Source organism: Protopterus annectens, chromosome 9.part0, assembly GCF_019279795.1.
Source record: "Protopterus annectens isolate FY-2018-M chromosome 9.part0, PAN1.0, whole genome shotgun sequence".
NCBI classification, from domain to species: domain Eukaryota; kingdom Metazoa; phylum Chordata; order Ceratodontiformes; family Protopteridae; genus Protopterus; species Protopterus annectens.
This window is the reverse complement of record NC_056743.1, coordinates 643,268,484-643,281,585: the sequence shown is the minus strand read 5'-3', so window position 1 is coordinate 643,281,585 and position 13,102 is coordinate 643,268,484. Positions and strand designations below refer to the sequence as shown.

The 13,102-nt window shown below is 42.3% G+C and overlaps 1 protein-coding gene across 1 annotated transcript in view; it reads right to left on the bottom strand.

The window, feature by feature from the left end:
- The window catches only part of CFB (complement factor B), a 2,501,566-nt gene that overhangs the window by 1,266,158 nt on the left and 1,222,306 nt on the right, over positions 1–13,102 (bottom strand). The window lies entirely within an intron of this gene.

The following is a 13,102-nucleotide window of genomic DNA, read 5'->3' as shown; positions in this document are numbered from 1 at the left end:
CATATCCTGGGACTGAAGCCTGGGAGTTCTGCTGGTTCTGGGTTTGGACTGAGAAAGCCTGGAAGAGACAGGAAAGGCCAATTCTTAGAGGGCCAATGCCTACTAAATCTTGGAGGCAATAGTTGTAGGAAATCTTTAACAGCTTGCATAGATTTAGCTTTTTCCTCCATCTTTTTAAGAACTTCTTCTGCTTTGTTGCCAAAAAGGCAGTCCTGATAAGGGAGCATCCAGTAATTTAGCTTTAACATGATCTGGCAAAGGTTAGGGCGGCCACGGTGGTGCAGTGGTTAGCACTGTCGCCTCACAGCAAGAGGTTCTCCAGTTCGATCCTTGGCTGGGGTGCCTTCTGTGTGGAGTCTGCATGTCCTCCCTGTGGTCGCGTGGGTTTCCTCCGGGTGCTCCGGTTTCCTCCCACATCCCAAAGACATGCTATAGGTAGATTGGACACTCCAAATTAGCCCTAGGTGTTAGTGTGTGTGTGTGTGTGTGTGTGTGTGTGTGTGTGTGTGTGTGTGTGTGTGTGTGTGTGTGTGTGTGTGTGTGTGTGTGTGTGTGTGTGTGTGTGTGTGTGTGTGTGCCTTCAGTGGAAGTTTGGGCGTCGGGCTGGCAACTCGACACCGTAAAACTCCACTGCCAATCATGAGAGGACAGGTGATCCGCTGTGGCGACACCCTAACCAGGAAAAGCCGAAAGAAGAAGATGATCTGGCAAAGATTGTTCCTTACGCCAAGCATGCCTTCTAAGTACAGACCCAGTGACATCAGCCCTGCAAGATGCCTCTAGTGAATCAAACCCACATTGCAAAGTATGTTTTCCAACCTGTTCAGCAGAATGCATTAAATCCAGTAAATCCTTATTTTCAGCACAGTCAGGAATCAACATAATTTTCTGTTTAAGCAATTCAATAATATTTTGCTGATACTTTAACATATGAAACTGACAGTTTAAGGCCCTAATGGCCAAGGTAGCAGAAGTGTATACCTTCTTACCCAATCTATCCAGCACCCTGGAGTCTCTATCAGAAGGGGTAGGATTTTTGGCAGTAGCCTTAATGCCCTTCGGTCCCTGTGAAATGGTCTCAGGATCCGCAGTAGGATTTTTAAAATGGAACTTGTGATAGTCAGGAACCCTGTAATATCTATCAGGTTTTCTGGGAGCAGGAGGTAAAGAGTCAGGGGACAAGCTGGATTCCAAAAAGGCATCATCAACAATGTCTAGCACAGGAGGGATAGCTAAAGGCCTGTGTTGAGGCAGGAGTAAGAAATCCCTAAGCCTCTTTTTAGAATCAGAATAATCCTGGCTTTCCCAGTGGAAATGCTCCCTAAGAATATGCAAGGTTTCACCAAAAGAGAAATCCTCTGGGGGGGAAGCAGAGGGAACAGAGTCCTCTGCATCAGAATCCTCATAGGTAGATAAGGGTAAATCCTGGTTATCAGAGGAAACAGAAATTTCAGAATCCTGGTCAGAAGTATCATAAGCAAATTCAGTCCTAGGTCTCTTAGAAGGGGAAGGTTGGCTTCCCCTGATTAAAGTAATAAGGTCTTCAGTTATTCTTATCATTTGTTTTATAGGCATAGAGGTCTGACCATGCGGTCTTGGCGTCGGTTTTATAGGCATGGTTGGAGTTTTAGGCCTTGAAGAAAAAGATGGCATCGGTTTAATATGCAAGTCAGTAGGCCTGAATACACCCTCAGAAGCCGGTGCCCGTTCTGTTTCTGGAGACAATGTCCAATTTGTAATGGGAAATAAAAGTATGAGTATTAGACCATGTGGCAGGTGAAAAAAATGTCATCAATGAAGGCTCTAGCCTAAAAGGCAGCTGATGTACCATAGACCTAGCTGAGTGAGCTTTTGGTTGTCAGGGTATGGTTAAGCCACTCAAGGAATAAATGTAGGAAATATCCATTTAGGTAGTGTAGTTTTTGAGACTGTTTTTCCCATCTTATTATTTGAGAAGGAGACAAATGATTGTTATTTTTCTAAATTCCTTAATCCTATGAAAGTAAAAGCGAAGTTGCCCTTGGATGTCTAAAAGATGACGGGTATACTCTCCTTTAGTGTCAAATCTGGGAGAGAAAACTGGTAAATTGCTCACTTCACTTTGATTCAGAGGCCACTTTTGGTAGAAAAGAAGGATTAGTGCGTAAGGTAACCCTTTCCTTGTGAAAAATGAAATACAGTGGTTTCAAAGAGAGTGCTTGGAGTTCAGATACTCATCTTGCTGAAGTGATAGCCACCAAAAAGACCATTTTCCAAGATGGAAACTTAAAATCTACTTTAGCTGAAGGCTCAAACGGTGAATGTACCAAGGTCTGTAATACCAATATCAGATCCCAAGGCAGAGTGGGATCTCGAATTAGAGGTCTAAGTAAAAATGTACCTTTTAGAAAGTCCTTACATAACTTAGATGAAGCTAAAGGAGAAGCATTATCTCTGAAGTGATAGTTGGAGATGGCTGCTAACTGAACTATGATGGTGGAGAAACTTGCCCCGCTTTGAAAGATGGAGGCAAGGAAATCTAAAACAGCTAGGAGTAGAGCAGTAAAAGGATCCAAGTCTCTCTGATGGACCCACAAGGAAAACCTCTTCAATTTACTCTTATAAATCTTCCTAGTTGAAGGTTTGTGGGACGAAAAAAGAATCTGGTAAACTAGGGAGGAAAGCCTGGAATTTCTAGCCATCACTGGAATTGAAGAAACCAAGAGATCAGCCTGAGGCCTGCAATATCCAGATGAATCATCTCTGATGGGTGTGATGGGAGGTCTAACATGGGATCCAGTGTCCAAGGTGGACATAGTACCATAGGAAGGGAAACCAGACTTGCCGAGGCCAGTAAGGGGCAATGAGGATTACTTTGCTCTTCAACTGGACAACTTTCTGAAGAAACTTGGGAATTAGAGGCAGGGGAATGTACACATAAGGAAGATCAGAGGTTCAAACATGGACTAGAGTGGGTCTACTTGATATGGCCAACAGTCGAGACCATATGATCGACATTCGAAATGTCGACCATACCAAAAAAAAAAAAAAATCTTACCTTCACGCTACAAGCCTCCCTGCACCCCGATTGGGGGGGCTCTGCCCCCCACCCCCCGGAAATTAAATATACCAACTCCGAGATTGCACTACGGTGCGGAAGATGGAAATCTTTCCATTCTGCACTGTTTGGAAATGCTGGTTCCGCATGGTCGACATTTCGAATGTCAATCACATGGTCTTGGCCATATGGTCTTCGACATTCTGAAATGTCGACAATGTGAAGGGGACCCACTACAGCATCTCTCAATGAATGTCCTTGAAGGAGAATTAGGGCAGGGAACCTGCTGCATTTGTTGTTGAGGGAAGAAGTGAATAGATCGCAGCATGGCTGGCCCCATTTGTGGAAGATCATATTTGCCACTGATTGACAGACCACTCATGAGGCATCTGGGGGTAACGGCTCCCCATGATTCTTGGAAAGGTCCTTGAGCTTTCCAGAACCACAGCTTCTTACCACTGTGTTGATTCCTAGAAAAAAGGTTTCTGCAGGGTAAAAAAGTGGATTCCCATGGCAGACAAGATCTTTCCATCCTTCTCACTGCAGGAGCATATCTTTTTAACTGTTTGCCCAAACAAAGAAGATCCATCAAAAGAAGCATTGATGAATGACACCTTGAAGGGCTCTGCAAAATCACACAACAACATCCAGCATGCCTCCTAATGGCTATGCCTGAACTGGCAGCCTGTGAGGAACTTTCAGCTGCGTGTGAGATTAGCTTCATGGACGTGTTAGTAATGGATTGCAGGGTGGCCAGTCATGAGAAAAAGGACTTTTGTTCCTCTGAGAACATGGTATTAGGGGTAGAGGTAGAGAGTTCCTTAAGTAAGTCTCTCTGTAACCTAGTGAAATGTGTCAAATAATTCAGCAACCATAAGGCAAAAGTTACTGACTCATAGACTTGCTGCCCAAACATGTTCAACGCAGTAGACTCCCTATTAGGGGGATGGACAGAAGAACTCTGCTCAGCCAAGTCCTTTTTAGTGGCTGCCTCAACCACCATGGCATCTACAGGGATTCCTTTGATCCAGTGTTGTCTGTCAGGGGAGCACTCAAAAGCTTGTCCAAACATTTGGGGTTTGGTTCCATGGAGTCCAGTTCCTTCCATGCTCTGCGGGAGACAAAGCTTATAAGCTCATCCGCCATTGGGGGTAACCCAAGACATAGATAGTTTAGACCTAAAGGCTTCCAAGAACACAGATTCCTTCTGGGAGGGAGTTTTGGAAGACCTCTGGAATTGTTATTTAACTGTAGCCTCCAAACAGGCTTCATGCCTCAAGAATGGAGAACAGCAATGGTCATCCCTCTACACAAAGGTGGGCCATCTACAGACCCTGGAAACTACAGACCCATAAGTCTCACTAGTGTTATATGTAAAGCCATGGAAAGAATTATCATGGAAATGATCAACAGTAATACATTAAACCTCCAGGCACTGGATCCAACCCAGTTTGGTTTCATCAAGGGCAGGTCATGCCTCCTCAAACTGGTGGACTTCTTTTGAGAACACCAAAGTAATGGATGATGGCAAAATGGTTCACACCGCCTACCTTGATCTGACCAAGGCATTTGACACAATATCCCCCTCGGGTATTGTTGACAAATTCAAGAGGTTAGATACAAACCCGTATGTCACCCAGCGGATAGCCAACTGGCCCACAGACAGTTACCCGGGAAGTTAGAACTGGCAAGTCCACCTCTACAAAGAGGCCAGTCACAAGTGCAGTCCCTCAGGGAAAGGTCCTTGCACTGCTCCTTTTTGGCATTTACTTCTCTGATGTCAAGGCCAATGTCAATTGTCTGTGGCTGACTAAATTAGCAGATAATTGCAAATTAGAAGCTGTCACTGAATCCCACACTGACACAAACGGTTTCCAGGAAGGGCTGACACAGACAAACAACTGGTGTCAGAGCCATGGACTAAAGCTAAATGCCAAGAAATGCATAACAGTATCCTTCAGGAAATCATCCACCCCAGCGATTATCATATTGACAACACACCCCTTAAAGCTGACCCAGTGGTCGGGGACTTAGGGACACACAGTAATCTAACCTTTGACCATCACACGTCTACAATAGTGAGGAATGCATTCTATGTTGTGCAACTTACAAATAAAGGTAGGCATCTAAGTCCAAGGAAGTCATTGTTTCACTTTATTTGGCATTCATCAGACCTGTCATTGAGTATAATGCCCCCTTTGGTATGCACCTAAACAGGCATGTCCAACAATTGGAATGTCGACTGAGGTTCCTCCCTAAAAGAATACAGGGCATAAGTAAAACATCTGATGCAGACTGTGTCAAGGCCCTATCCCTGTATTCTGTCTCCTACAGGCTTTTGAGAGGAGAGCTATGCCTGGCACACAGGGCATTGTCAGACTCCACTCTGATGGACTCCTGCACATCCACAGAACAAAACAGCACCAGAATTACCCATTCTAAAGACTTAAATCTTGCCTGTGGTATAAACTGGACCTGCTGGAGAGACAACTAAGTATCTCAGAGACTACCCCATCACTGGAACAGGCTCCCCATCCATGTAATGCAGAGTTCCTCCCTAATCCAATTCAAGTGCAACTTGGACAATTGGATGGGGAACAGGAAATTCATCCCTGGTTTGACACCTATGTCTCTAATGGACACAGGAAACCTTGTACATGGTTAATCTCCCAGGCCCCTGCTTACAAATGTTTCATCTCCCTAGCCATTGCTTACACTTATCAAGGGTATCAGAACTTGTCAGAGATTTGGGATGCATGGCTAGGCTTAAAGAGGCTCTTGTGGTCGTTAGCCTACTAAACACATATGAACCTATAATCCAAAGAGACATCTTCAGGTGGAGATCTAATGGACCCTTCCCCTTCATCAAAATCAGTGTCTTCTTTGAGGGATTACTGTGGGGAATCTAAGTGCTTTCTTTTGCATGTCCTCTTATGAGGAATCTCCTCAGTGGGATGCTCTGGGAATGTGTCAGAAGAAGTGTGAGTTCCCTGATGGGAACTGCTTGGAAGCTCATCCGGGCTAGCTGTCCCTGATGTGTAGGATGAGTAGACTCAGACACAGGGTCCAAAGAGGGAACAGGGAGTGGGTCCAAAGGAGCAAGAGTTGGAACTACTTTGGGGTGCAAGAAAAGCCTCTCCACCACCTCAAAGGCAGAAGAACCAGGAGAAGCTGAGGATAACCCTACTGGAGCCAAGGCTTTTGGAACAAAGAATCGAAGACCCTCCCTGACCCTCCGCTCTGAGGAAGGAGTTGGAGCCGAGGTGTCAAACGCCAAAGCTCAGAGGGGTAGCAACGGCTTCAAAACCTTTGGAGTTGAAATCAACCCTTTGGATCCAATGCTGATGCTTCTGCTCTGAGAACCATTGTGTTCCAAAGGAGTAGAAACTGATTGGATCAGTTAAGTCTCCAGAGTAGAAGATAGAAGAATCATTGGATCTGACGGTTTGACTGTCATGGATCACGGGTCTGAGGATTCTAAAACAGTAGGTCGGATCAGAGAAGGATCAACCACAGGATGGAAAGAAGGTTTAAAGTTCAGGGATTTGATGAGAGATGGAGCCAACAGGACCCCCATCAGGATCTGTGTTCTGAGAAATTTTCTCATTATCCTATCTATCTCCAACCTGGAAAGATTTTGGGAGGACCTAAAGGATGAAGAAGTGGATGGTCGCCTCAATGACTTTTTGGGCATCTCATAAAGAAAAGGAGACCTCAACCTTGGGGATACCGGCTCCAGTGAAAATCTTGGAGAATGGAGCCAAGGAAATTTGGCAACAGTAGACATTGGATCCCAGCCCTAAGAAATCTTCTTGGGTGGCTCAGAAGAAGGTACGGATTGAGAAGACTGTGCAGGGGAGCATTTTTGGTGCTCCCTGGGCTCCTTAGATTTATGAGAGGGGTTTGAGCCCCTGAATAAGCAGTACCAGCAGAAGTATCACAGGCTGGTAGGAGGCCTTTCAGGATTAATTTGCTTCTTCTGTCACTTATGGGCCTAGAATCAAAAGCCACACAAATGGAACAGGAGATGTCCAAGTGTGCCGGGCCCAGACAATACATGCATTCCCTGTGAGCATTGGAGCTGGGGATCTTATGCCCACAGGAAGTACACTTTTTGAAACCAGTAGACTTATCAGCCATAGTGCAAAACAGAAGAAGTGTCCACAGAAAAAGACAAAAAGTTTTTTTTTTTTTTTTTACAGAGAAAGAGAGTTAAAAGGAAGGCCTCAATATCAACAATGGTATGTAAAGAATTATCTTAAGTTAAGGTAAAAGAGGGAAAAGAACCATCAACAATGATAGTTAAGGTTACCTTAAAAATGGCAATAAAAAAGTTTAGAAGGGGGTAAGGGAGATAATTTAAACTATTATTTAAGGAAAAAAAGAGAGAAAGGAAAATAAATATAAATCTATTCATTCACTAAACCCAGCTAGGAGCTTGAGAAATTGCAATCCCATCTGATCTTGATGAGCAACAAAAGAGATATGAGGTAGTACAGTGGTCAGGGGCATTATGGGTAAGGGTGAAGCTCGAGAGTCAAATCCTAGAATCTAGAGAAAGTGGACGAGTCAAATCCAAGGATCTTATCTGAACCCATTCATTGAAGAAGAATGAAAATGACAACATCAGATCATATGTTTAAGTGAGAAGCCCTTCAGAGCTTTCATGCCAACTAAGACAGGGAGGCTGAGCCCTGAAAGGACATAGGTAGGAGTAAAAATATATATACATATACACACATATCCTGATAAAATCAAAAAAACAAACATGGGGATGGAGAGAGGCAGCGGCTATTGCAGCAGTGGCCATTTTCTACTGTTAGGGTAAGTTTGATTAAACAACTGTACTATGTCCATCATGCTGATCATTGTTGCAGTATTCCTAGCTATATGGATAGATTTCCCCCAGCTTGCAACATTTGGGATGTAGAAGAAGAAAGGTCCAGGATCCCCTAGAGAATGGTCCTAGCAAAGCCTTGTCCAGACCTAGAGAAGGAATCAAGCTTGTAGTGCTTTGTAAAACTATGTACAGAGGACCACGTTGCTGCTTCTAGAACACTTTTAGAAGCCATCTCTTTCCAAAAAAGCCACAGTTGAAGAAAAGGCCATGGTAGAGTGGACCTTGACCCTGCCTGGAATGGTTTTGTAATGGTGAGAAGAGTAAAAGGTTATTACCTTCTGAAATTCTGAAAATCAAAGCAGCAGAGGCATACTGTTTTTCCCATACTTAACAATTTTCCCATTACAGTCTGAGACAACCATTTGGAAATAGTCTTTTGACTCAGGTTGTTTACCCTCACAAAAAATAAACAACTATCTGAAATGAAGAGCTGAAAGATTTAGTTTTGTCAAGATAGTACTTGAGTTATATGTTGGCATTAAATGTATGTTTTAATATTTCTCCCTCATTTTAAGGTTCAGGAAAGAAAATAGGGAGCTGGATTGTTTGAGTAAAAGCAAACCCGGATACCACTTTATGCATAAAAGAAGAATTAGTTCTCAAATGAACCTTGCTTGTGTGGAAAAAGAGATAGATAGGGTTGACTCACCGTAAGAGCTTGCAACTCAGATAATCGTCTTTCAAAGGTCAGAGCAATCAGTGATACAGTTTTCCATGTTAAAAACCTCAAGTCAGCCAGATTAACTAGTCCATATGGAGCAAGTGTTAGCTTCTCTAACATAAAATTAAGATCCTGAGGAGGGATCACTGATTTTCTTGGAGGCTTCTTATGCAAAATCCTTTTCAAAAACATTTTGACATGAGTAAGTGTTGAAAGAGGAGAATCAATGGGCAGGCATCCTGAAATGGTCAATAAATGAACATTGATGAATGTTTGTGGAACCACATCTTCTCTCCTTAAAAAAGGCCACAGGATAGTAACTCACACAAACCAGAAAAAACACCCCGAATGGGTGCTGGTTATGCTATCAGCACTAGCTAGAAAACCTTTTCCATTTGCTAATATATGATTTTCTAGTAGCAGGCTTTCTTTGCTCCAATGTTACCTGCTGTACACACCCCTAAGTAAACAGGTGCCTAAATGGAATTAAGACCCTATCTTCCAGGCAGACAGTTGAAGTTGATTGGGCTTGAGGTGTTACAAACACCCCTCTTCTTGTGTGTGTAGATCCATTCTGTGAGAAAGTTTGTGACAGTTGCTCCTGACCATTACTAGAAAAAGGAAGAACCAGTGTTGCTTGGACCAGAAGGGAGTCACCACAGTGATCTTGGGGGATTCCTTTTGAATATTCAGAAGTACACAGGATATCAGTGGAAAGGGTGGAAAAGTATACATGTACATTCCTGTCCAAGGAAAGGAAAAGGCATCTGTCTTCCAGGCCTTCTTGCATGTAGATCTGGAGCAATAATTAGCCAGCTGATTGTTCAGAAAGGAGTCAAAGAGGTCCACTTGTGGAACACCCTACAGAAGAGTCAAATCTTGGAAGAACCCCCAATTTAGTTTCCATTTGTGAGGGTCTGCCCTTGTCCTGCTCAGCTTGTCAGTCACACTTTTACTGATGGAATAAAAGATGACTGTAGAGTGAGATTTTGCTGTCAAGCTATATCCCAAGCTAGCATGGATAGCTTGTAAAAGAGTTAAGACTTGGTCCCCCCTTGCTTGCTGATGCACTACATGACTGTGGTAATATCTGTAACAATTTCAAGAGGTCCAGGAGACCAAAGATAATTCAGACAGTTGACTGCTTTGATCATGGCAAGCATCTCTTTAATATCAATGTGCTTGCATCTGTCCTTAGTGAACCACACACCCTGCAGTTTTAACCCTCATGAAACTGCTCCCCAAGCAAAGTCCAAGGCATTTTTGGTGCCTGACTGTTTTTCAGCAAAGGGGAAGAAGGGCAGACTTGGATTTAAGGAAATGTGTTGTCTCCACCAAGTGATTTCTCTTCTGACAAATCCCAAAACTGGGGTTTGAAAATATAATGTTGGTGCTGGGACCAAAGAAACTTCAGATACCATTGTATCTTTCTCATGTGGAGTCTCACCAGGGATGTCATGAAGAAGAAGGGGTAATAGGTTGTGAAGTGAAAACATTTTAAAAGTGGGCACTACCAGAAAGAGGTTTACGAAAGAAAGATCCAGAACTGGTTTTGAAGAATTTTCTTTCTTGTTTTCTTTCTTTGACTCTAAAAACATCCTTGAATAAAAACCTTTCCCAACCTGGGTGGATGAATTGGCCCCATCACTCCCAGAGGCAGCATGAGTTGAAGGACTAGGGGAATAGATCAGTCTGTTCTGGTGGGTGAATTACTCCCTGAAAAGGAGGAATTTCCTTGGCTCTAAAAACATCCTTGAATAAAAACCTTTCCCAACCTGGGTGGATGAATTGGCCCCATCACTCCCAGAGAGAGCATGAGTTGAAGGACTAGGGGAATAGATCAGTCTGGTCTGGTGGGTGAATTACTCCCTGGAAAGGAGGAATTTCCTACCACTGCCATTTGTAACCTTGATGAATGATCTTCAGGACCTATTAGTCTGAATCTTTTGCCGAAGAGAAAAATGCAGATTCTGACTTTCTGGAAGGGAAAAGGGGCTGCCAGGGTGGGGACCAAAGTAAGTTAAATAGTTATTCTGACTTGTTGGACTGTCCATGGTTTCCTGGGGGTTCCTGTATTCTTTTTGGAACCTCCCTGCCATTTCTTCTTAAACATCTGTTTATTCACATTTTACTAAGATTATTTATTTTGAATTAATGGTTATAGAATCTCTGAGGAAATTTGAAAATGGAGGCCTAAAAAATTAAGAGATTCCCTGTATCAGCTTAACCCTTTCATTATACTTTTTGATAACCTCTGCAGCCGAGGGACCAAAAACTAAATCTCTATCCAAAGGAAAATGTAAAATGTCATTTTTTCACATCCTCTGGGAGGTTCTGAGAATGCGGACAGGCAAACTTTATCAAAACAGTACAAGGGGACATAGCCTTGGAAGAAGTATCAACAGTCATACACACACTATAAACAATGAGTTGTGATCTGTAAAATGGAATAAATCAAACCATTTAAGACAGATTTTTCCTCACAAGAAGAAAGTGCAGTAAAACATTCCTTATACTTTCATTCTTAGAATAAACTTTAGTATTTGAGCCTGTCAATTCAAAATTCTGAAAATCAAAGTCGCAGAGACATACTGTTTTTCCCATACTTATCAATAATTTTCCCATCCTTGTCAGAAAGAGTAGTATTGGAATTAACCCAATCTTTAGTAGCAGTAGGATAAACAAAATCTAAAATATAGCTACTGGGATAGGTTTGGAATGAGTAGAATGAGGAACTGCATACATTGTATCTACCTTTTAAGGGGCAGCAGGTTGACTATCGGGAAATTTGCAGGCAGTGACACACATCCTCCAAAGCTGACAAAACTGGAGGAATGGGTGAAAGTTCTAGAAATTTCTTCTGTAACAGCTCATGGTGTTTTCTGAGGTAAGGAGAAACCTTACTGCGCTTCAGTTGAAAACACTGGCATATTCTGGAAATATTCTCAGAAAAAAAGGACCCCCCCCCCCTCAGGAGAATCAGAAACCGAGCTATCATTTGAGTTTGAATCAGAAATCTGAGGAGAACATGAAAAGTTATGTACTTACCATAATGTTAGAGTCATGTCTGATTTTCATTCTCTTCAAACCTATGGGGATTGTGGGATCTGACCTCAGAGCCAATCTTGAAGCTTAACTGAACCAGAGCTCTCAATCCTCCCCTACCCATAATTCCCTAGGCTGTACATCATATCCTCAGACTGAGTTTATCCCCACTAGTCTGAAAAAGATATTAAGAAAATTACCTAGGGAAAGAACCTTGATGATGTTAACTGATAAAGGGTAAATACAGTCTAATGTGACTGCACAGACAGGAAACAGCATCCACTTAATCATCTCAAAGCCATAGGTGACAATTTTGAAGGGGGTAGGAGGGGTGAGTTTGAAGCAGACAAAAATCAGTCAACATGTCTCTAATGTAATGGTGATAAAATAACTTTTGTATCCAATCTTGTCTATTTTTGTCTGTTCAAACCTATGGGACAGAATCCCAAGCTGTCAATCTGGGTGGTATCAAGAAAGGACATTCCTGAGTATGGTGGAACCAAAAGATGAGTATGACCTGGATTGTGTGTCTTATAGTGAGAAACAAAGGTGTCCATCATTGACCAAGTGAAAACAGCACAGATGTTTTCTATGGACAAACCTGTGCTGAAGGCTGTCACAGAAGACACTGCTGTGGTTGAATATGCTGTTGGTTTATGTGGTAGAGTTATTTTTTTCTTATGACAAACAAAGGAAAAACAATTGGAGAGCCACCTGGATACAGTCACTTTGGAAACCAATTTTCCAAGCATAGGTTTGGCACAAGAAATGAGCAGCTGGTCATCCTTTCTAAAATCTTTTGTCCTACAGATATAGAATCTTAGTTGTCTATGAACATCTAACATGTATAATAAGTATTCTCCTTTACTGGAGTACTTTGGAAAGAAAGCTGAAAGGCAAATAGAAGACTGGTTTAAATTGTCTTTATATGTTATCTTAGGGATAAAGGATGCATTAGTTCTGAGCGAGACTCTGTCTTTGTGAAAAACTAGAAAAGGGGGCTTTAACAAGAGATCTTGAAGTTCCAAGATTCATTTGGCTGATGTTACTGCAACAATGAAAATCATTTTCCATGTAGGAAATTTTAAGTCTGCAGTGGAAGAGGGTTCAAAGGGAGACTGGATTAAGGTTTGTAACATAATAGTAATGTCTCATGGTGGAGTTGGGTCCCTAATGGGTGGTATCAGCAAAAAGATACCTTTGAGGAATGCTTCTGAGAGTTTCAGAGATGCTATGGACATATCATCACATCTTACATAAAAATTTGAAATCACAGCCAATTGAACCTTTATGGTTGTGAAACTGTAACCTTTGTAAAAAAGATCAGACAAAAATTCAAGTATTGAAGGAACTGTTGCAGAAAAGGGGTCCAGACCTTTGGAATAGCCCCCAAATAAAATATTCTTGATTTAATATGGTAATTTTTTCTTGTTGACTGTTTTTGTGATCCAGAAAAAAT